Here is a 24,502-nt window from a genome sequence, read left to right as displayed (position 1 = left end):
AGCCCAGCACGGGCCTGGAGGAAAATTAGCGACTGTCACTGGCTGCCGGCTCTGATGCCATTGGGATGAAACAAGCAGATTCCACCTATTTGGGCGACATAGTGCACCCTCTACACGCACGTCCTATGTCACTTGAAAGCTTATTACGTCTGCTTTACAATGAGGTACGATGGGGAGCTGTCAAGTGGTGTCGTTACCATAGAAACAGGGATCAACAATGACCCCATCCACGGGTTAAAATTACCACTTTGAACTGTTTCCCTTTGTTTCTGTTACTTTGAATGACTGTCTTGTGCCGAGACACAACTGGCTTTCTTTGTGGCCTCAGCGCATCACAGCAACAGGCAGGCATAAACCAGCCTCTAATGGTGTGCACAGGGATCGCTGAAATGTGATGGTGCTGGCGACACTTCTAGTCAATATCATTATCGGCTTCTTGTTCATCTTTCCGATCTCTGCCGAGAGCACGGGGGGTGCCCCAGGCTCCAGACGCTGCATCCTGCACGAGCGCCTCTGACTTTCTGGAGAAAGTGAGTGACTCTTCTTTCCCATGCCTCAGTGATAGCCCAGCCTCATGGGAAACGTCTGCAGGCTGCTCTTGACATGCCTCTCTAGCCATTGGATGGAAGCCATCCTTACCGTCCATGAGTGCTAGCGTCTCCTTCCTGGACGAGCTTGACCCCAGCAGGACATGGGAGAATTCCATTTGGAATGAACACACTGGGATGATGGGGTGTCTTCCCCCACACAGGTGTAAAAGGGGTTAATCCTGGGTGCGCGCAGTGGAGGTGAGTCCTCCAAGCAGCCTAGAGGGGCTGCACTGGGCTCAGCCTATCTGGAAAGGGCTGCAGGGAGCAACCAATCAGGGCCCAGCAGGCTCACATAAAAGAAGCTGCTGGGCCAGAGGTGGTCAGTGGCTGCTGGGAGCTGAAGGACTCAGGACTGTATCTAGCAGGCTGAGTCTCCTACGGCACCGTGGACAGAACAGCTGCTGGCAGGGACCGGGGGAGCGAGAGGGAGCTCCTGGCTGGCTGCTAGGACTGGCAGGCTGAGGCCCTGAGGCAAGGGTGAAGAAGGTGCTGGGGCTGCAGGGAAGTGGCCCAGGCAAACATACCGAGCAATTGGAAGGGGCACAGCACATGTGTCACGGAGTCCCCGGGGCGATGCTCTGGAATGGCTCCCTACGAAGCCAGGCAGGACTCTGGGGAAGTCTCCTCTCTGCGAGCAGCCTGTGTGCAGGACACACAGCTCACACAGCTTCCCCCTTCCTGGGTCTGACCTCGGAGCATTCAGCCTCCTCTGCCCCTCCGTGCGCTTCCCACAGCGAGTCTGCTCAGGCGGGGTCCTGGGGAAGCCAGAGGGTCCTGCCCCCCAACTCCGCAGTCAGACGTGACTCTCGGCCAGCCAGTAAAACAGAGGTTTATTAAACAGGAACATGGTCTAACACAGAGCTTGTAGGTGCAGAGAACAGGACCCCTCAGCTGGGTCCATTCTGGGGGGCAGTGAGCCAGACAACCACGTCTGCCCTTCACTCCATGTCTCCAGCCAGCCCCAAACTGAAACTCCCTCCAGCCCCTCCTCCTCTGGGCTTTGTCCCTTTCCCGGGCCAGGAGGGCACCTGATTCCTTTGTTCTCCAACCCTTTAGCTCTCACCTTGCAGGGGGGAAGGGCCAGGACCTCAGTTGCCAGGAAACAGGGTGTCGGCCCTTCTGTGTCCAGACCCCTGCACACACCTGCCCTCTAGGGCTCTGCAACGATCATACACCCCATCCCACCCCCTAGATACTTAAGAACTGCATAAGAGAAACTCAGGCACTCCCACAATATTCAGAGGAAACATTAAGAATAGTCCTGCTTCATCACAACATGGCTGCCATCTACAGGGTCCCTGGGCTGGGGCCCAGAGTAGTGGACGGGCCTGGGTGTCCCTGTTTCCCCCCCCCCCCCCCAAACTCGTCACTGGGGAAGTGGCTGGACAGTTGGACTGCAGTACTGTTCCCTGGAAGGGGGGAGCACAGATGGTGACACCGTTCCAAAGAGAATGGATCTAGACTGTTCTCAGTGGTAGCTGATGACAGAACGAGGAGTAATGGTCTCAAGTTGCAGTGGGGGAGGTTTAGGTTGGATGTTGTAGAACTGATCAATGAAATTGTTTTTAATTGTTCACTTTATTTATATAACTTCATAAGTAAAGTTTTATGAATGAAACTACATTCATTCATAAAACCAGGTACCCCAATAACTGGCTAATTGAGTTTCACTTTCAATCCAATTGCTGCTTAAATCACTGAAACTTGCACTGCCTCAGCATTGTAACTTCTGCTCCCTGTTTGCCGTTCCTTACACATGTCCATGTTGTAACCCAAACTCCATTTTAACGTCTCCCAAACTCCATTTTAAAATGCTCACTTCATTTTTTGCAAAACTCTGCTGTAATCTGATTAGTGTAGTTTAGATGTGGGAATGAGGTACGTATGGATGATGGAATCAACCTCCAGCCCCAGCCTGTCCTGATGAAATAAAGCGTGAACACCAACGGCTGAAGATGCAGACAACAGCCCTGACAAAGCAAGAAGAGTCCACCCCAAAAAGAACAGAACAAAAGTACAGTTGAAGAAACATCAAAGCCAGGTCCCAGGCTGAAAGTCACGTCTGCAATTGACGGGTGATCAATCACACCGGACCCAGAGGCAGCGTGACACAGCAAGACCTGTAGACTCTGGATTCAAACTAAAGCCTACGAAAAGGATAGGTGAGATGGCAGACTTTGGAGGGTAACATTCTGCTGCCCAACAGAGACCCAGCCCTTCCTTGTGCCCGGCTTTCCTGGCCAGTTAGCCGCCACGAGCTACGAACCTAAGCCATGAACTCAAGCTACATTCAGGACTGGTAACTATAGGTGCATAGATATTAAGGTCAGAAGGGACCATTATGATCATCTAGTCCGACCTCCTGCACGACGCAGGCCACAGAATCTCACCCACCCACTCCTACAAAAAACCTCTCATCTGTCTGAGCTATTGAAGTCCTCAAATCGTGGTTTAAAGACTTCAAGGAGCAGGGAATCCTCCAGCAAGTGACCCGTGCCCCATGCTACAGAGGAAGGCGAAAAACCTCCAGGGCCTCTTCCAATCTGCCCTGGAGGAAAATTCCTTCCCGACCCCATATATGGCCATCAGCAGCTGCAGAACATTTGGGGGTGTGTGTGTGTGTGTGTGTGTGTGTGTGTGTGTTTGTTTATACACATAGGTATTAGATATTAGTCTTAAATCAAATTGTGTTGTTATAATAAATGTGACGTCTTGTCTTGTCCCCTGAAACGATCCTGTGCAGTTTTGTCTGTATAACAATGTTAAGAAAAACTTTTTCACTAGGAGGGTGGTGAAGCACTGGAATGGGTCACTGAGGGAGGTGGTGGAATCTCCTTCCTTAGAGGTTTTCAAGGTCAGGCTTGACAGAGCCCTGGCTGGGATGATTTAGTTGGGGATTGGTGCTGCTTTGAGCAGGGGGTTGGACTAGATGACCTCCTGAGGTCCCTTCCAACCCTGATATTCTGTGATTCTATGAGACAAAAGTAGCTGACCTCTGTAAACTACAAATACCTGCTTCGGATAATATGCAGTGGCTTCATTTTGGCTTTTTCAGACTGAAGGATTGAAGAGGGGGTTATACAAACCACTTTCATTTGAAAGCGGCTCATCCAGCTCCCTCACCAGAACGTCCACCAAACACTTGGATGACTTATGTTCCTGGTTCAGTTTGCTAGCAGCTTGGTTAGGATCAGCTGATGTCACTGCGCTGCCTAGAGCGATGGTGGACTGGCCTTGTTCACGCTGTGCATGGAACGAAATTGCAGAACCACAGTGGTTTTCTAATCTTGCCTGTAATTTGCTACTGGAGTATCTTGCGCTGTGTACACCTGAGGGCAGTGCAGGGCTTTAGATCTGTGTAGCCCCTTGGACAGAAGAGCCTTCGTGGTGTTGTACATAAGGTCATTGTCTAGCTCTTCAATCAGCTGACAAAATGCAGTGTCATAAGGTGACTACTGTACAGTAACTAGCTGGTTTTGCTTTGATTCGTTTCACTCAAGTGGGAAGAAAGGCAGGTGACTGATAAACTACGTCCTTAGCAATCAAGTCTTCCACAGATCTTCTGTACAACGTGTCATCTCTTTTGAGTGCTGCCTTCTTTCGATCGGTGCGCTCTTGACAGTTTCTATTTTAGGAATTTTGTCTGTTTTGTTTTTTCTCAAGCAAACAATGCGACAGGCCCAGGCTCGGGAGGACGGGCTTGCTGTGGTAGCTAGAGAAGCAGATAAACATGATGTCTCTGATTCAGCGTCTGTTTTCTTTCCTGGGTTCAAGACAGCTCTGACATGCACCAACTTTGACTTGCATGTGTGTTTCTGAACGCAACGCTCGTGCTGGAGCATTGATGGCAAATCCTCTAACCTAGACAACTCATCCAGTAGCCATCAGTACAATTTCTCTCTCCTGCCTTCTGCTGCCTATGGCACCAGATTCTGCCCAGTGATGATGGTTTTTGGCAGTTTGGCAATCTTTGGATTTTCTTGACAAACAAATTTTTCAGAGTTTGTGGAGAGTCTCTTTTTGGTGTAAGCTTTAAGGAGCTTGTAACCTCCATGTCTTCATAGACCGTAACTTTATACGTTAGTATCCAAACTGCCATTTTTACTGAGTGAGCATCGAAGTGTAGTGTTGTCTCTAATACTGAACTGTGCGTGTCACTGAATTCCAAAGCCAGATTTTAGACTATTTCAAAGGCTGGTACTGCATGCGCATGCAATTACACATTGAAACATTCTACCAGGCAGACTCGATGCTACATTGTACAAAAGCTTACAAATGGAGAAGCATTACAGGAGGAATTCATATCTACCACTACACAGTGATTGCCTGGCCCTGGGGCATGTTTTACTGTGAGATCTGGTCAGCGAATTTCAACTGAAAATATAAAAAACTATTATTCACTTAAAAGCGGCAAAGAGTCGTGGGGCACCTTATAGACTAACAGCCTGTCTGTTAGCCTATAAGGTGCCCCAGGACTCGTTGCCGCTTTCACAGATCCAGACTAACACGGCTACCCCCTGATATTAGTCACTGGTGAGACACGCTGACAATTAGGAATATGCGGCGTGAAAACATTTCATGTTCGTATATTGCAAAATGTTATTTGCCATTTTTGCCACATGCTAAACAGCTTCAGCATTTCTGGAAAACAAAACAAACTTGCCCATGCAAACCCAAGCCAATACATGGCTGTGGGGTAGCTTTGACTCATAAACACCACAAGAGGGAGTTGGAATTAACTTAAACAGTAAAACTGCAGTCATAGTCATGTTGCAGTGAGTTTCTGGAACTGTACAAAACGACACTTTCTCATTGGGGTACCTGTTTTCCCCTCGGCAACAGACTTACAGCACCAGTTCGCAACTCCACATCATACCTCAGCGAACACCACGGAAAGTAAGCTTCTGAATGATGTGGGGTAAGTACATTAAACTCCAAACCTACGCCCCTTTTGGAGAATTACCCTCTGAGGGGTGTGGTATTCCCTCGCTTTCCGTGTGCTCTCTCCTGGAGTCAGTGCTTCTGGTTCCCAATGATGCTAATAGGACAATGGATAATTAAAAATAAATTTAAGGAAGGACTAACAGCCAGCTGTTCGTGCCAGAGGTTCCTGAGTGGGCAGTGTCCAGTGGAGGCCACTGCGTTGGCTGAGGGCTCACAGACTCTGCCCTGGGGGGAGAGTGCTGGCGTTCTGGAAAGCAATAGTCGGAATTAGAAGTGGGTATGAATTTATACACGAGGGGCAGGAGACAGACACAAGGCTCGAGTGCTGATACTGACCAGCAGCTCGGCCTTCCGGTACCCAGCTGATGCCTGGTGGGATGGTTCTCATAGGGGGAACATCACCGCTGAAGGGCATGATCTATAGGAGAGAGGTCCCCATGTGTCTGACAGCCTGATGCAGCCAGGGAGGGGGGACTGGGGACCCGTGATGACGGTGAGATGAGTGTACAACCAGAAAAATTAGCTTACGAGCACGAAGTTCTCGTGCTGGACGGTTGCAACGTGACCCTATTTCTCACAAGTCAGAACACACAAGAACCCCCAAATTGAGAGAAACAAAACAGGCTGCTCCCTACAGAGAGGCACAGCTCACCCCTCCTCCCTGCTTTGAACTGGCTCTTTTCAGACGGATTCCAGTCGAATGTTTTGCTACAGAGCGTGCAGGCAGGATCTGGAAAGGTTGGGGTGCGGGAACCCAACTCTTAAAGCGACAGCTTAAATTCCAGCACAATCCTCAATCCACCACTGAGAGGAATGGGAATTAAAGAAGACGCTGCAGCCAGAGCCCTGGGAACACCTTGAACCAGTTCCTGGGGACATGGGGACTGGGAACTCCCCAGCTGCCTGCAGGAACACACAGCGCTGTCCAGGGCGGTGAGGGCAAACCCCATGGTGCAGGGTCTCTAACCACCCTGGGGGAAGCAGCCCCTCGAGTGTCTGGGAGGGAGGGCACAGAATCTCTGCTCAGACAGGGCTATCCGTTACTGTAACTGGCACCTCCAAATCAATGCCACTGAAAACAGCCTGGCAAACAGCCTGTCTACTCCCCTGAGCCTGGGGCAGCACTGGGACCTTGAAGAGATGAAAGGGGAAGTCCGGAGCCACCCTCACCCACCTCCAGCCTCTGTCCCTTCCTTACCCTGCTCCAGCTCCCAGCCAGGTCAGACTCAGAGATTTTGTGTAGCAGTTGCTGGGACAGATATTGCAGCTGCACGTGGCATCTTTGGGGGATCACGTTATATTTTGTGTTTAAAACAGGGAAACCTCAGAAAGCTGCTACGGTGAGATGAGCCAGACAGTGGGAGCTGTAGAATGGCCCTAGCCCATTGCATCAGCCCAGGGGACATGTATTTGTGTGTTCCTGGCTGTAGTGAGGCGGTGGCCTCCCTCCAAACTGGAGTGAGGGACCACTACACTCCCCCTGGGGCAGAGCTAAATCCCCGCCCCCCCCACCCCCGGGCAGGACAGGAAGCATAAAAGGAGAGCCCTTGAGCTCAATTGGGGCCGGAGCACTGGAGGGAGCAGACGTCTCTTCCAGGGAGCTGGGATCTCAATAGGATCCTGGACTAGCCCCCAAGTGGAGCTGTGCCCTGCGGCCGGAGGAGACAGGTGACGAGTGCCCCGAGGAGCTGCCGGGCCTGCCGTCAGACGAGTGCCCCGAGGAGCTGCCGGGCCTGCTGTCAGACGAGTGCCCCGAGGAGACTGAGGACTTGTGGACTACAGAGCCCCACACCCAGACTGTGGTAGGAAGTAGTCCTGAGGAACTAGACTTTAGTCTGGTTTTCCTGCCGGAGAGTGAGTCAGCATGTTTCGGCAGGATCCCCGCTGACCCAGTGGCAGGATTCCCCTCCACTGTTAGGGCCCAGGGCAGGGACCCAGAGTAGTAGAGGGGGCCTGGGTCTCCCTGCCACTGACAACCCCACCTCTGGGGTGGCAGCCGACCACCCTACCCCCGCCCCAGGGCCTGGGCTGCGTTGGTTTACCCAAGCCAGATGGGGAGCCATAGATTTAATTGCCATCTGCCCTAGCCAGGCAATTGTGGGCTCAAGACTGTTCGTGGCTGTGCCCCGCTCAGAGGGCCTGAGCTTCCCCATAGACCACTAATCATTACCTGCCTGCAGCGAGGCAGAACGGCCTCCCCTGCACTCGAGAGTGAGGCACCGCTACTGGGATCTCTGGGGCTGAGTGATGGTCCCAGGAGGCCAGACAGCAAGGCCTGAAGAAAGGGCTGAGCTGCCCCAAGGGGGCTCCGGTTCTTGATCTCAGACGGGACCTGAGCTGGTAACCAAGTGAGCAAACGCAGCCTAGGGGCTGGAACATAAAATCATCGAATACCAGGGTTGGAAGGGACCTCAGGAGGTCACCTAGTCCCACCCCTGCTCAAAGCAGGACCAACCCCAACTAAATCATCCCAGGCAGGGCTTGGTCAAGCCTGACCTTAAACACGTCTAAGGAAGGTGTGACGCAGCAGGGAGGGGGGAGTGTTGACCTGGGAATGTGGCAGGGGGGTTTCACTGGGGATGGGAAACCTGAGAGCCTGTCACCAGAGCCAGGAGGGGGCGGGGGAGGTAATACCTCTGCCCGGGAATGTGGACAAAGGCAGCAGGAGAGAGCCTGCTGGGGGGGTTTTTGGTTTCACTTTTGTGCTGGGTGGTGGAACGCAGGGAACCCCAGGGCTGGGGTCTAAGCTCCCTACCTCCCAAAAGGACTCGACTGAGGGATCCTGGTTGTACCTACAAGCTCTGTTTGGGACTGTGTTCCTATTGTCCAATAAACCTTCCGTTTTACCTGCGGGCTGAGAGTCACGGTGAATCCCAGGAAGAGGGGTGCAGGGCCCGGACTCCCCCACACTCCATGACAGAAGGAGATTCCACCACCTCCCTAGGTAACGCATTCCAGTGCTTCACCACCCTCCTAGTGAAAGAGTTTTTCCTAATATCCAACCTATATATCTAATATCCTAGTTTTTCCTAATAGCCAACATCCGACACCCCTAAGCCCTGGGTGGAGCTGGGCTGACCCTTAGCATGATTCTCTCTCAAATCTGTTTTTGCTGTGCAGCTTTTGCCCTAAGAAGACGGGGTTGCTTTGTGAGGGCTGGCTGGGGATGGGTGTACCCGGGGACGGATGTACCCTGCACCAGCCCCTGCAGGACGAGTTAACCACAGGCTCTGGACCCTGTCAGACCTGCTGGGAAATCCCAGGGAGGTGTGGAGGGACTGCAAACCCAACCCCTGGTCTGGTGGGCAAGAGGTGACACTTGGGAAGCTGGAAACCTTACGTTGGTGTCCGGGCGGGAGGCCAAAGGTGAAGTGAACCCCGAAACTGTGACCATGGCCAGCTCGGCACGTTTTACTCCTTCCGCTCCGCAGCAGCTGGAGAAGAGCTGGAGGATGGAAGTGCAGGAGGCCGGCAGAGGCTTGACTCATGGGGCTCAGGCCAGCCTGTCCCCCTCTCAGATCTGTGCTCCCTGCCCGGTCCCTGGCCCTGCTACCCGGCGTGATCCAGCTCCTTGGCAGGACCAGTTGCTGGCAGTGGGCTGGCTTGGAGCCAGGCTGCTCTGAACAGCTGACTCCTGCGTAGGGCTTTACGAAAAGGCTCAGGAAAGGCACCAGCTCCCCACGCTCTGAGAACAGGCTTGGGCCAGGAGCAGGAGGTGCTTTGCTAAGGTGCTAGACAGCTGAGCAGCCGCGGGTGATGCTGGGACTCTGCCATGCTCTGTGATGGGCCCCGTATCTCTGAGACCCCTTCCCCAGGCACAAGACATCCTCGGTGGGGATTCTCTCGGGCCCCCCTGCAGGTGAGGTGTGGCCAGGCCTGCTCCTGTGGGGGCCGTGCACCAGGCCGGCGTCCGGCTCGTGCCCATAGAGTCAGTCGTTACGGCTCGGCCCTTGGAAGTGACCCAAGGCCCCTTCTCCCCATGCCCTGCGGGGATCAGAGTCCAGGCTGCTGATTTCTCTTGGGGTTCCCCCGCACACCCCAGAGCCAGCTCAGCCCAGCGGCAGGGGAGAGCCGGGGTCTGTTCCAGGGGCGGCATCCACCTCGGCCGGTGCCAAGTTCCAGCCAGCGGCACCGGGGTCACGGGGGGCCCAATTCAAAGGCAACGGATGCCCCCGGTGTCACCCGGCTCTTGATGGGGCTGCAGCGGGCTCCTGCTTGATGGTGCTAGGAGAAGGCAGGAGCCCTGGGAAGTCGGGGTGGGGGGATGCAGGCCTCTGGCTTCTAACTCAGCACGTTGGCCTGCCCGTTTCTCCACGGCCCCCTGCTCTCTGGCCGCAGAGCTGCGCCCCGAGGCTCGCACAGCGGGAACGTGGCTTTCTCACAAAACGATTCATTCGTTTCTGAAAGATAAAGTGGCCCGGTGCACTCTGGGAGGTCTGGCAGGCCTGGAGCCCGGTGCACTCTGGGAGGTCTGGCAGGCCTGGAGCCCGGTGCACTCTGGGAAGGCGGGCGGGCCCCAGTGCACTCTGGGAGGTCTGGCAGGCCCTGGAGCCTGGTGCACTCTGGGAAGGTGGGCAGGCCCCAGTGCACTCTGGGAGGTCTGGCAGGCCCTGGAGCCCGGTGCACTCTGGGAAGGCGGGGAGTCCCCAGAGGCCTGGTGCACTCTGGGAAGGTGGGCAGGCTCCGGAGGCCCAGTGCACTCTGGGAAGGCGGGCGGGCCCCAGTGCACTCTGGGAGGTCTGGCAGGCCCTGGAGCCTCGTGCACTCTGGGAAGGCGGGGAGGCCCCAGAGGCCTGGTGCACTCTGGGAAGGCAGGCAGGCTCCAGAGGCCCAGTGCACTCTGGGAAGGCGGGTGGGCCCCGGTGCACTCTGGGAGGTCTGGCAGGCCGTGGAGCCCGGTGCACTCTGGGAAGGCAGGTGGGCCCCGGTGCACTCTGGGAGGTCTGGCAGGCCCTGGAGCCCAGTGCACTCTGGGAAGGCGGGGAGGCCCCAGAGGCCTGGTGCACTCTGGGAGGTCTGGCAGGCCGTGGAGCCCGGTGCACTCTGGGAAGACGGGCGGGCCCCACTGCACTCTGGGAGGTCTGGCAGGCCCTGGAGCCCGGTGCACTCTGGGAAGGTGGGCAGGCCCCAGTGCACTCTGGGAGGTCTGGCAGGCCCTGGAGCCCGGTGCACTCTGGGAAGGCAGGTGGGCCCCGGTGCACTCTGGGAGGTCTGGCAGGCCGTGGAGCCCGGTGCACTCTGGGAAGGCCGGTGGGCCCCAGTGCACTCTGGGAGGTCTGGCAGGCCCTGGAGCCTGGTGCACTCTGGGAAGGCAGGCGGGCCCCGGTGCACTCTGGGAGGTCTGGCAGGCCGTGGAGCCCGGTGCACTCTGGGACGGCGGGTGGGCCCCAGTGCACTCTGGGAAGGCGGGCAGGAACAAGTGATTCAGATTTGGCCACCAATGTGGATGTTGTAAGAACAGTTTTGACAACCCGAACCCCCTGGAACAGTTCCCAGGAACTGACCCTCCCCTCCCAGAGGCTGCCCCATGCCGAGCTCCAGTGCCTCGTGCCCAAAGGCTGAAGAGTCGGAGAACAACGACTCTCCTGCTGATTGTTCAAGCCTGGGTACTCGGGTGCTCCCCTGGGAACTACGGAGAAGCCAGCGAAAAAGACGAGCGTTTTACTGCACCAGATGCGAGCGACCTGCCAGCTCTGGAGCTGTGTGACAAGGCGCACGTACAACCATTGACGAAACAGGGACGTTCTGGCACAAAGCCACAGCGGGGCAAGCTGGGAAGCAAAGACCAGAACACGGGCAAGTGGCCAGTGACCCCACAGTGGGGCGACACCGCAGGCACCTCAGGAAAAGAAACCAAACCTCTAAGGACAGCACGGCCCACACACAGTGGGAGCGTCCTGAGCCGGAGTCGTGAGAAGGGGACACGCCAGACGAAGGGCAAGAGGAAAAGGATGTTTGAACGTTGAACCACGTCTGGGGCTGACCTGATGGGAGGAAGACAGTGGCAGGGAACCACACCGTGCGAGGAGGGCGGATTGTTAAAAGACCTGCTCACCGGCGGGATTTTGTGGGACGGACTCCGGGCTGTACTGGGGCGTACCACACACACTGAGACGCGGCTCACGAGGAGGCTCAGCACTGCAAGGAACGCGATAGATGGTTATTGCTGGGGTGTCTGGTGGGGTGTCAGGCGAGCTGACGAGCAGTTTGGAGGCCTCGACTCTGTTGGGCTGTTACACCCAGCCCATCCCCGGCAGGTCTGGCCTCCTGGCACAGGAGAGAAGCACCAGAAGCGCTGCCCTCTCCCTGTGCTGCAGGCAGTCTGGGATAGCGCTGGGGGGCTGGGGGAGTCTGGCTCAGCAGGGCTCCTGTTCTGAGGGCTCTGAGCTTCATGCCTCTCCCTGGGGACGCTGAGCCTGCGGCTGGGCAGGAGGAACGCCCCATGCCAGTGACCAGGGGACTGGGAAGGGGGTTCTGCCATACCGCAGGGACTGACTTAACCAGTGATGAGGAGGGGAGAAAAAGAAGAAGGTTCTTGAGTATCATCATTATGGATTAGTGTCATGCGCAGGGCAAGGAGCATCCGGCCGGGCAGGGGGTGGGAGTTCAGGGCCCCACTGTGTCTGTCTCATTGGGGGCCAACGGGCTGTGTGGGTTTGCAGCCATGGAGGAACCCGGGGGCCTGCTGGTCGGGATCAGAGCCGAGGTCCGTCTTGCCCAGCCCTGTCTCTTCCAGTGGCCACCACCAGCCGCTTCAGAGTGGAATAATCTGCCCCCACCCCATTAGGTCTTATCCTGGTCTCGAATCGATAGAGATTGGCTCGAGCCCTGGAGCAGGAGGTTAACATCCCTGCCCAAAATGTGTTACCAATATGAGCACTCTGGAGATTAGTGCTGCCCAATCCTCTCTGAAGCTTGCTAAATTCTTGATCGTGGTGACTTCCTGTGGCAGTGAGTTTCACAGTACTTCCTTTAATCCAGTTTGAATTGCCCCCATTTAGTTTCATCGAGTATCCCCTTGTTCCTGTGTTGTGACTCTGCGAACTTCTGTTCTCCTTATCTCCCAGCTCTAGCCCACCCTGGCGGGCATCCCCTCGGGTTTGTCTCCTCTCTGTGGTAACAATCCCCAGTGTTTGGATCCCTCACATATCACACACAATGTGTTAACAGCACAGAGTGTGGGGGAGTCAGGGCCCTACACTCCCACTTCCTGCGATTCACCCTGACTCTCAGCCAGCCAGTAAAATGGAAGGTTTATTGGACGACAGGAACACAGTCCAAACCAGAGCTTGTAGGTACAACCAGGATTCCTCAGTCAAGTCCTTCTTGGGGGGGGGGGCGCGGCAGGGAGCTTAGACCCCAGCCCTGGGGCTCCCTCCGTTTCCCCAGTCAGCTCCAAACTGAAACTCCTTCCAGCCGTCTCCCCCAACCTCCCCCGGTTCCTCCTCCAGCCTTTGTCCAGTTTCCTGGGCAGAAGGTGTCACTGCCCCAACCCCGCTCCTGGGCTCTCAGGTTACAGGCTCAGGTATCTTCCCTCAAGGAAAGTCTCCCCTTCCCCAACGCAGACAGTCCCAGTAAAACTCCCTGCAACATCCCCAGGTCAATGCTCCCCGCTCCCTGCTGCCTTGCAGAAGTCAGGAAATGCTAGAATCAAGGCTGCGTCCCCTGGTGCATTAGCCTTAGCACAGCCTGCAAGGACGTGGGCACGCGCTATTTCCCCGCTCGCCGCCTCATTCCACGCGTGGGAGGGACGGTGCTCACTGAATGAGCAGCTTCTCGGGGCTGTTCCCTCCTTGTTGTTCCGTCTGGGCCCCCCGCCTTATTTATTGCCACTATCCGAACCCTGCTCTGAAGACAGGAATATCCATTTCCTCTATGCTGCTCACCACTGTGGGATCCCAGCACTGCCCACGCACTGATTTACTGTCACACCCCCCCACCCCGGGTGAGATGAGAAGTGGGGGGAGGAGGGGTCAGTTCCAATGTAGAGACAGGCCTGAGACCTGGAGCTTCCGGTCAAAAATATCTACTAATGAGACACCGAGTACCTGACTTCTTCCGGACCCTTCGCCTTGCAGGACAATCCCTGCGCAAAGCACAGCGCTGACGGATTTCAGCTGCGGCACGTCCGCAGCGTGTGTCAGAGCCCAGGGGCTGCTGCTGAGCTCCGACAGAACCAGGCACACGTCAGCCCCAGCCTCTGTCGCCTTCCTCAGGGCTTGAAGGAACTCCATTTCAACGGCTCACTGGGCTTTAAGAGAGAGGGGTACAGACGCCCAAGTCATCCTTTGCCCAGGGGAACCAGCCCCCTGTGCTCCTGTGGAAGGTTCTGCCTGCGGGCTGGGCTCCACTGGCAGCTTACACTGGCATAGCTCGGTCTCTCAGGGGTGTGACAGATCATCCCCCCCCCCCCCCCCGAGGTGTGGCTATACTGGCCCGACCCCTGTGCCCTAGCGGCCGCCTCCGGGGAGGGGGGTTAACTACGACGACGGGGGTTGGAGTCACTTGGCCGGTGGTAACCAAGACTGGTGGAGACCTGGTGTTACAAGTAAGCTTCTGGGATCCAAAACAGAGCCACAGATGCTCCATGCATGTTTGGACAGGCTGAGCATTTAAGGCACCCAGAGTTACAGGGCAGGTGGTGACCCAGCCCCTGACTGGTCTGACTTGCACCCCACACTGGGACAGGTGAGGAATATGCAGAGTCCAGCTCGAAGGACTCCGGTTATGAGTCAGTAACCTCTGTTTCTCCTTCGAGTGGCCTTGGCATGGTCCCACCTGGGCTGGACTGGCAAGCTGCACCCGTACCAGGAATGGAATGAGCAGTGTTAACTGAAACCTGATTTGAGTCCTGCTTTGCCACATTCGGCTTCAAAGCTGGACCTGAGGGCCAGCGAGAACATGGTCGAAGCATGTGACTCGCACTCCAAGTGGCAGCATTTCAGAGTTCTGTGTCTGGGGTGTGTCTGAGACACCTCAACCCTTGGGGAAGGGGGATGTCAGCTAATGGGAACGCCTTTGTCCATAGTCCCTATGAGCCTGCCCCTTCTCAGTCTCCGCATGAGAGACAAATGGTTCTCGTGACTGGCTGAATTCTTTAGTCCTAGTTCCCGCTTCCCAGCGGAACGCCCAGAAAAGCAGCTTACCTAGACTGGTTAATGGGGAATCTGTAACTGCTGCGGGGAGAAACTCACCTTACTTTGTCCTTGTGGAAGCCTCTGCAGAGGGGCCCAGCCCTAAGTGCCCGTAATTCACTCTCACGCCTTGCAGTGCCCGTGCGATGGAAATGCTGCAGCGACACATGCAGCCTGTTAGCCCATGAGCTCACATGGCTGCTTCACTGAACGTGGGCGCACTAAAGTACGCTCCCAAGAGGGTGCCGGGTCTTTATAGGAGGGTAAATGTTGTTAAGGCTCTTAAACCTCTTCACGGTCCCCTGAGCCAGCCTGGACGCGTCGTCAGTGAGCGTGGGAGGCGGACGACATGGCTGAATGATGGACCTTAATGGAAGAAAGCACCAGGCCTGAGCCTTTGAGCTGGAGCGGGGCCTCGTGTGTGCACTGAGTTGGGGCCCTCGGGGGGGATTTCGTATTGTCAACCGCCACCTGGTGAACTGCTTCCCCTTTAAAAGGGGCCCTTTCCCAGGAGAGTTGTCTAGCGTTCACGGAGCCATTCCTGGCAGCAGGAAAGGAGCTCTGGGTCTGCCAAAGCCCTGGCACCAGGCAGTGCGGTGGGAAGGGTTTGGGGGGGAGGATGGACTCCCCTCGCTGTCTTGCCGAGCCAGCCGAGAAGGCTGGGCCGCATCGGGTAGATCCCTGCTGATAGGAGCAGTAGGTCTGTGAGCTGGTGCTGCCTGGGCTGAGCAGCGCAAGTAAAATGATCTTGGCCTCTTCTGCTTTGTTTTCCCCACAGTGGGGGGCTGCACTGGGGGGCTGGAGGGAAGGCAGACCGGGGACGCTGGTGTCAGGAGCTGAGGGACACATCCACAGCCGACCACCCATCTCGCCCTGCTCTCCGACAAAACCTCGGACGTTTCCCATTCCTGTGTCTGGGTGTCCCAGCGTGGGAAGATTTCCTGCCTCGCTGGGGTTTTCAGTGACCACTCATGGGTGCCCTCGGTTCTGCCGCTCTTCCCTGCGCCAGGCGCCCAGTGACAGGAGAGCTGTGGTGGAGGACGCGCCAGTCCCAGAAAGCCAGCGCCTCTCTGCTAAGGTGAGAACAGGCTGCCAGGCACCTCCCTTCTTGTTTCTGTCCAGCCCTGCAGTGGTGCTGTCTGCAGGCACTGGGATGGCCGTGCCGGAGACAGGGAAGACTGCTCTGAGCTCCCGAGGTTTAGAGATACCCTTGACTCTGGGGGATTCCACTGTCCCCAGCTGTGACCCTGCCGCCATGAGCTCCCCAGCCCAGGGGGGATGTGACTGATGTGCTGACAGTGGAGGATTGAATGTACAGCGCTGAGCACCCGCACCATGCAGCACAAGTCAGCAGACTGACAGTGCCAGGCAAACACAAAGGCAGGCACGTGTCCCCAGGGCCCTGCTCCTGCTCCCATGGCATTGCGCCCGAGCCCAGGGTAGTGCCTGGAGCCCAGGCTCAGCCTGCTGCGTACCAGGGGGCTCTGCACCTCTCGGCCACAGGGAATGAATGCACATGGCTGTTTCAGGCACCCGGGGCTCTCTGTGGGTCTCAGCCTGCCCTGGGGGGGGAGCCCTGCAGCTACTCAGCTCTGGGAGAGACCCCCCTCCCCACTCCATTCCCCCAGTAGGGGCTGAGCTGCTGGGAAAGGGGATGAGCAGTGACTGATCATAGGAACAGCCCTGCTGGGTCAGACCTATGGTCCATCCAGCCCCGTGTCCTGTGTTCTGCCAGGCCGGGGCCGGCTGCTTCAGCAGGAATGAATGGAACAGGGCACTTCGGGGTGCTCCAGCCCCTGTCGTCCAATCCCACCTTCTGGCAGAAAAATAACCGTCCAGCTGCCTTCACCCGTCAGAGAGAAGCGCAGGGAGGCATGAGCCCCTTTGCCTCCCTCTGACCTGCGACGCGGCCGCTCCTTGTGCCCGAGGAAGGAAACATCCGGTCGGCTCAGTGCTGAGCCCTTTGCAGGGAAGAGCCTTGTTCGTTCAGGACCTGGAGCCGCGTTCGCCCATCCCCAGCTCTGCTGGCAGGCGACGCGGCTTCCTCTGAGTCACCGGAGGCAGGGGCATCCGTTTCAGGCTGGGGGCTCTGCCTTGGGGGCCTCGGTTCCACATGCCGCCCTTTCAGGCCACATCTTGCCTCCGGACCCGCAGGTAGCAGCCGCAGCTCCACCGTGCCACCACAGCTCAGGCGCAGGGCCCCACGCCCTCCACCCTGGTGAGAGGTGGGCAGATGGGCCCAGAGAGCCGAAGGGACGTACCCGTGGCCACGGGGTAAGCCTGTGGAAGAGCACGGCACAGGATCCAGCTCTCCTGTTCCCCCGGCCACCAACCCACGAGTGCATTGGAGCATTTCTCCCCCGCGCCAGGCCTGGTCTTGTGCTTGACCTGCTGCCTTCCTCCCGCCTCGATTTTGCACCAAGTTCTCCCAGTTCCCAGCCATTCCTTTGGCTCTTCTCCATCCCAGGGCCAGGAACAGGCTCTGGCCTGATGGGTGATGGGATTTTCTGGGTTGCCTCTTGTGACGCAGTAGGGAGCGGGGTGATGTGATGCAGCAGGGAGGCGGGAGTATGGGAATGTGGCAGGGGAGTTTCCCTGGGGATGGGAGACCTGAGATCCTGTAACCTGAGCCAGGAGGGGGAGGGGGAGGTAACACCTCTGCCCAGGAATGTGGACAGAGGCGGCAGGAGAGAGCCTGCTAGGTGGAAAAAGAAAAGGAGGACTTGTGGCACCTTAGAGACTAACCAATTTATTTGAGCATGAGCTTTCGTGAGCTACAGCATCCGATGAAGTGAGCTGTAGCTCACGAAAGCTTATGCTCAAATAAATGGGTTAGTCTCTAAGGTGCCACAAGTCCTCCTTTTCTTTTTGCGAATACAGACTAACACGGCTGTTACTCTGAAACCTGCTAGGTGGGTTTTTGGTTTCAGTTTTGGGCTGGGTGTGGAATGCAGGGAACCCCAGGGCTGGGGTCTAAGCTCCCTGCCCCCCAGAAGGACTCGACTGAGGGATCCTGGTTGTACCTACAAGCTCTGCTTGGGACTGTGTTCCTATTGTCCAATAAACCTTCCGTTTTACTGGTGGGCTGAGAGTCACGATGAATCCCAGGAAGAGGGGTGCAGGGCCTGGACTCCCCCACGCTCTGTGGCAACTGGTGGCAGCGGTGGGATCTACTGCACCCCGTGAACGGTGCTTCCTGCAGTAAGTGGCTGGGGAACAGTAAAATGAAGGGGGATTGACGGGGACCAGGCGTGCTGAAGGTTCAGAGAGAGACGGTTCCAGGGGGCGGTTAACCCCTGGGAGTGTGTGACCAGAGAGAAGGACTCTTGCAGTAACAGGGTCCCCCGGGGAATTGCAGCGAGCGGTCCCAGGGGCGGAGAAGTCTGCAGCTCGACCCTGGCAAAGAGGTGGTGACCTCAAGAAGGACTGGCACACGAGGGGTTCTTCCTGGAAACCGTGGAAAGCTGCCCGGCCTGCGAGTGGCCAGCAGGGAGATGTACGCTAAACGCCTTAAGAGCGACCTGGTGGAGCTGTGCAGGCAGAGGGGGTTGCGCATTGGGAGGTCCACCAAGGAACAGCTGATTGTCCAGTTGGAGGGGAGGGATCGCTTGGATGACCCGATCCCTGTCCCGGAGGGAAGCGTGGGCCCTGGGGCCTGACCGGGCTGGGAGGGGTCAGACTGCTGCCAAGGACATCCCGAGACCTTTCCTACCTATGCCTACGGGAGGGGTTGGGGGAAGCCCAGCGAATACCGAGGGCACCCTGACCCCAGCAGCCAGCAGGGGATCCTCCCGGCAGAGCTCCCCGTCCCTGGAGCGGAGGCGGCTGGAATGGGAGAGGGAGATGAAATTGAGGGAGCTGGAGGATCATGAAAAACAGCATCAGCATGAGGAGAAGTTGCGGCAACATGAGCAGGAGGAGAAGGAGAAGCAGTGTCAGCATGAGCAGGAGGAGAAGGAGCCGGAGCGTCAGGAGAAGGAGAGGGAGCGTCAGGAGAAGGAGAAACAAAGACAGCATGAACTGGGGCTGGCCAGGCTGAGGAGCAGTGGGGCCCCGGCTGCGGTGAGTGCGGGGGGACCCAAGACTGCAAGGAGCTTTGATAAGTGCTTCCTGGCCCAGCGGAAGGAGGGGGAGGACATAGATAGCTTCCTGGCGGCCTTTGAGAATGCCTGCGAGCTGCACAGGGTTGACCCTGCAGACGGGCTCCAGTTTCTCACCCCCTTACTGGACCCCAAAGCCCCCACAGCCAAATGACAGGGGCGGAGGCAGGGGACTATGAACTGTTCAAACAGGCCCTGCTCCGTGAGTTTGGGCTGACCCCCGAGATGTACCGGAGAAGGTTCCGGAGTCAGCGTAAAACGCCTGAGGTCACCTACCTACAAGTGGTCAACCGGATGCAGGGATATGCCCGCAAGTGGACAGCGGGGGCCCAAGCTAAAGAGGACCTGCTGGACCTAATCGTACTGGAGCAACTGTATGAACGGTGCCCGTCCAACCTGAGGCTGTGGCTGGTGGACAAAAAGCTCGAGAACCCCCAGCACGCAGGGCAGCTGGCCGATGAGTTTGTGAACAGTCGGTCAGGGGGTAGCCGGGAGGAGTCCCAAAAGAACAGGGGCCCCCCCCGATGCAGAGAGAGAGTCACCATGGGGCCTCCCAGCGGGGAAATAGGGAGAACCCCCTCCAAAGGGGAACGCCTGGCATCAGGACCATCCGACCCGCTCAAGGGGACCAACAGCTGCTATCACTGTGGCCAGAGAGGCCACGTACGGACCCAGTGCCCTGGGCTCAGGGACAGACTGAGCAGACCCAACCTACCCAGGGTTAACTGGGTAGGGACCTAGCTGGACGAGGGGCAGACGGCCCAGGGAAGGGCGGCTGCCAGCTTACCACCTGCTCAGGAGGGAAGAGTATCCCAGGCCAGCTCCTCTGGAGGGCTGGATGCTCCGGACTCAGGGTTCTTGGTTTACAGGGTGGGCTCGGGGCTGTCCCTCTGGAGAGAGTGCCTTGTTCCCCTGGAGGTGGATGGGAGGAAGGTCAATGGATACTGGGATACAGGAGCGGAGGTGACACTGGCCCAGCCCGAGGTGGTGGCCCCAGATCGGGTGGTGCCCAACACCCACCTGACCCTGATGGGGGTGGGTGGGACCCCATTCAAGGTGCCCGTGGTGAGGGTACACCTGAAATGGGGGACCAAGGAGGGCCCCAAGGATGTGGGGGTGCACCACCATTTGCCCACTGAGGTGTTGATGGGAGGGAGCTAGAGGACTGGCCAAGCAACCCCCAGAATGCCTTGGTCATGACCTGTAGCCAGAGCCGGCAAGAGGCACTGCACCCCGACCTCGGGGAGGGTACCACACCGGAGGCGCTGGACCCTACCCTGGTGGGGAGGGAGCACCGAGGAGCACGGCTCAGAGAGGCTGAGGCCTCAAACCCAGCCAGTGAGAGGGAGCCGGTCCCCATCCCTTCCCCAGCCACAGAGTTCCAGGCCGAGTTGAGGAAAGATCCCTCCTTGCGGAAGCTCAGGGACCTGGCCGACCTCAGTGTGGGACGGACCATGAGGAGAGGCTGCCAGGAGAGGTTCCTGTGGGAGAAGGGGTTCCTGTACCGAGAATGGGCTCCCCCAGGGGAAGTGGAGTCCTGTGGGATCAGGAGGCAGCTGGTGGCCCCCAGAAGTATCGCCGCAAGCTACTGTACCTGGCCCATGACATCCCCCTCGCAGGGCACCAGGGAATCCGGCGCACCCGGCAGAGGTTGCTACAGAACTTTTACTGGCCCGGGGTCTTTACCACGGTCCGGCAGTATTGCCGATCCTGTGACCCCTGTCAGAGGGTGGGGAAGGCCCGGGACAAGGGGAAAGCGCCTTTGAGACCTTTGCCCATCATAGAGGAGCCTTTCCAGAAGGTGGCCATGGACATCGTGGGACCTCTCAGCAGGACGACCCGGTCGGGGAAGAAATACATTCTGGTGGTGGTAGATTTCGCCACCCGCTACCCCGAGGCAGTGCCCTTAGCTTCCATTGAAGCAGACACCGTGGCAGATGCGCTCCTGACCATTTTCAGCCGAGTGGGGATCCCCAAGGAAGTCTTGACAGACCAAGGGTCCAACTTCATGTCAGCCCTGCTCAGGTGCTTGTGGGAGAAATGTGGGGTCCGGCACGACTGGGCCTCAGCGTATCACCCCCAGTCCAACGGGCTGGTGGAGAGGTTCAATGGGACGCTAAAGATGGTGCTGAAAACCTTTATGAACCCGCACCCGCAGGATTGGGACAAGTACTTACCTCACCTGCTATTCGCGTACAGGGAGGTGCCCCAGGAGTCTACCGGATTTTCGCCGTTCGAACTGTTATATGGAAGGAGGGTGAGGGGCCCCCGGGCCTGATGAGAGACGAGTGGGAGGGGAAGGCCACCCCCGATAGAGAGTTAGTGGTGGAGTATATCCTGATCTTCCGAGAGAGACTGGCTGAACTCATGGGCCTGGCCAGGGAGAATCTGGCCAGAGCCCAGAAGAAGCAGAAGGTCTGGTATGACCGCACAGCGCAGGCCCGTGCCTACGCCACCGGGGATCAGGTGATGGTTCTCATCCCCGTGAGAAAGAACAAACTACAGGCCACCTGGGAGGGCCCTTTCAAGGTTGTCAAGCAGCTCAATGAGGTAAACTATGTGGTGGAGCTGTCGAACCGGGCCCACCACCGCCGGGTGTACCATGTGAATATGATGAAGCCATATTATGCCAGGGGGAATGTGGTGTTGGCCGTGTGTGGACAGTGGGAGGAGCAGGGAGATGACCCTCTTGTAGATCTATTCCCTGGGACCAGAGCTGGTTCCCCCCGGAAACAATTCCCCTCTCGGATCAGCTAACCCCTGCCCAGCAAGCTGAGGTCAGGGGGGTGCTGCATCCGTCCCGACAGCTGTTTTCCAACCAGCCTGGACGCACTAATCTGACTGTCCACCGGGTGCAGACAGGGTCGCACCCGCCGATAAGATGCTCCCCCTTCCGAGTCACAGGGAAAACTGCTCAGGACCTGGAAAGAGGTCCGGGACATGCTGGCTTTGGGGATGATCCAGCCATCGGCCAGCCCTTGGGCCTCACCGGTGGTGCTGGTCCCCAAAAAGGACGGGTCGGTCCGGTTCTGTGTGGACTATCGGAAGCTCAATGCCATCACTGTATCTGATGCCTACCCCATGCCCAGGCCTGACGAGCTCCTAGACAAGCTGGGAGGAGCTCGGTACCTTACCACCATGGACCTTACAAAGGGCTACTGGCAAGTGCCGCTGGATGCAGATGCCCGGCTGAAATCGGCCTTTATCACCCCTCTGGGGCTCTATGAGTTCCTGACCCTGCCTTTCGGCCTCAAGGGAGCGCCGGCCACCTTCCATCGCCTGGTGGACCAGCTACTGAGGGGGATGGAGAGTTTTGCCGTGGCGTATATTGATGACATCTGTGTCTTTAGCCAGACCTGGGAGGACCACGTGTCCCAGGTTAGACAAGTGCTGGACCGACTCCAGGGGGCTGGGCTGACTGTAAAAGCGGAGAAGTGCAAGGTGGGGATGGCTGAAGTATCTTACCTGGGCCATCGGGTGGGGAGCGGCCGCCTAAAGCCGGAACCAGCTAAGGTGGAGGTGATCAGAGACTGGCCCGCTCCCCACACCAAAAAGCAGGTCCAATCCTTTATTGGGTTGGCAGGATACTACCGAAGATTTGTGCCCCACTTTAGCGCCATAGCCACCCCCATCACTGAGCTATGCAAGAAGGGGAAGCCAGACAAGGTGGTCTGGACCGAGCAGTGCCAGGAGGCTTTCCGCGCGCTGAAGGAGGCTCTGGTCAGTGGCCCAGTTCTGACAAACCCAGACTTTGACAAGCCCTTTGTGGTGTTCACCGACGCCTCCGACACGGGACTGGGGGCGGTGTTAATGCAGGAGGATGAAAAGGGGGAGAGACACCCCATCGTGTACCTGAGCAAGAAGTTGCTACCCCGGGAGCAACACTACGCGGCCATCGAGAAGGAGTGCCTGGCCATGGTGTGGGCCCTCAAGAAACTAGAGCCCTATCTCTTCGGGCGACACTTCACCGTCTACACCGACCCCTCTCCCCTGACCTGGCTGCACCAGATGAAAGGAGCCAACGCCAAGCTCCTGAGGTGGAGCCTGCTCCTGCAGGATTACGACATGGACGTGGTCCACGTGAAGGGAAGTGCCAACCTGATAGCGGACGCGTTGTCCCGGAGAGGGGGCCCCGAACTTCCCCAGGTCACTGGTCACAGTGACCCCGCTCAGTTCAGTCTCGAAGGAGGGAGAGATGGGACGCAGCAGGGAGGGGGGAGTGTTGACCTGGGAATGGCGCAGGGGAGTTTCCCTGGGGATGGGAGACCTGAGAGCCTGTAACCTGAGCCAGGACGGGGAGGGGGAGGTAACACCTCTGCCAGGGAAACTGGACAAAGGCTGCAGGAGAGAGCCTGCTGGGGGAGTTTTGGTTTCAGTTTCAGGCTGGGTGGTAGAAAGCAGGGAACCCCAGGGCTGGGGTCTAAGCTCCCTGCCCCCCAGAAGGACTTGACTGAGGGGTCCTGGTTGTACCCACAAGCTCTGCTTGAGACTGTGTTCCTGTTGTCCAATAAACCTTCTGCTTTACTGGCTGGCTGAGAGTCACGGTGAATCCCAGGAAGAGGGGTGCAGGCCCCGGACTCCCCCACACTCCGTGACCCCTCTAACTCACTCCCCCTCCATGTAGCTGCTCTGCCCACCATTCCTCTTGGGGGAGCCAAATTGGTGCTGAAGGGAGCTTTGCCCTCAGAGCTGCTACCTCCATCATCTCCTGGGCCGCCGGCCCTCCTCAGCCTGGAATGTCCTGCTCAGAGCCCGCCCGAGAGAGGGACCCAGAGGGCATCATCTCCTCCCCCTCTTGGGCTAAGTTCTGAACATCACCGGAGATGTGAGAATTTGTCTCCCCCTTCCCTGTCTCCAAGCCTCCTTTCTTGTCTGCTCTTTCCTCTCTCACAGCGGGGGGCTTAGCCAGCCAGGACTGCATCTTCTGCAGCACGGCAGGAAGCCTGGGACCTAAAACCTCCCTGTGCTGGTGGGAGTTTGCCAGGTCTCAGCCTGGCTGATCAGACCCCGGGCTGGGCCCATGTTTCTCCAGAGGTGAGGTTGCAAGTGAGCGTCAACATCAGAGGCAGAAGCTGCGCTTTCTCCCGGCTCCCTTTGTGTGTCTTCGTCTCGGTTTGTCTGAAAAGAAGCAGGATCGGGCTTTAACACCAGTAACAATGACGCCAGCTCCAGCTCATCTCAACTTGCTGCTTCTCTTCCCCCCACAAGGATGGCTATTACCACCTCGATACCAGCTAAGAGCCTGTGACATGGGGGGGCCTTGCTAAAGTCTCTCTCAGCGAAAAGGGAACGTTGTGTACGTGGGGTAGGCTCAGCGGCGAGCCTTGGTTAATGTGTCACAGTTCTACGGTTTTAACCCACCCCCATTCTTTCCCGTAGCTCTGATGAAGGGCTGCAAGGTAGGTGGCTGGCTGGTGGGTTTGCCCTGGGCGCCAGCCGGCTGAGAGCTCTGGGTACAAAACCCTGAACCGGGTTTAAAACGGTCTCATGTTGGACAGTGCCTGGGTCAGGTGGGTCCCGCTAAGACCTTCGGCTCTTTGGGCCCATAGAGTCCATTGAAATTAAACCCACGCAGTTTAGGGGGTGCCAGTCAACACAGCGCAACTGGAACCCCCTCTGCTCACAGACCCCAGTGGAGCAATGCAGATTTACACCAGTGGGGATCTGGGCCCATTAACGTTAATGGAGCAATGCAGATTTACACCCCACTACAGAAGGGATGTGGACAAACTGG

This window comes from Natator depressus, chromosome 7 (assembly GCF_965152275.1).
Source record: "Natator depressus isolate rNatDep1 chromosome 7, rNatDep2.hap1, whole genome shotgun sequence".
NCBI classification, from domain to species: Eukaryota; Metazoa; Chordata; order Testudines; family Cheloniidae; genus Natator; species Natator depressus.
This window is presented reverse-complemented; position numbering follows the sequence as displayed.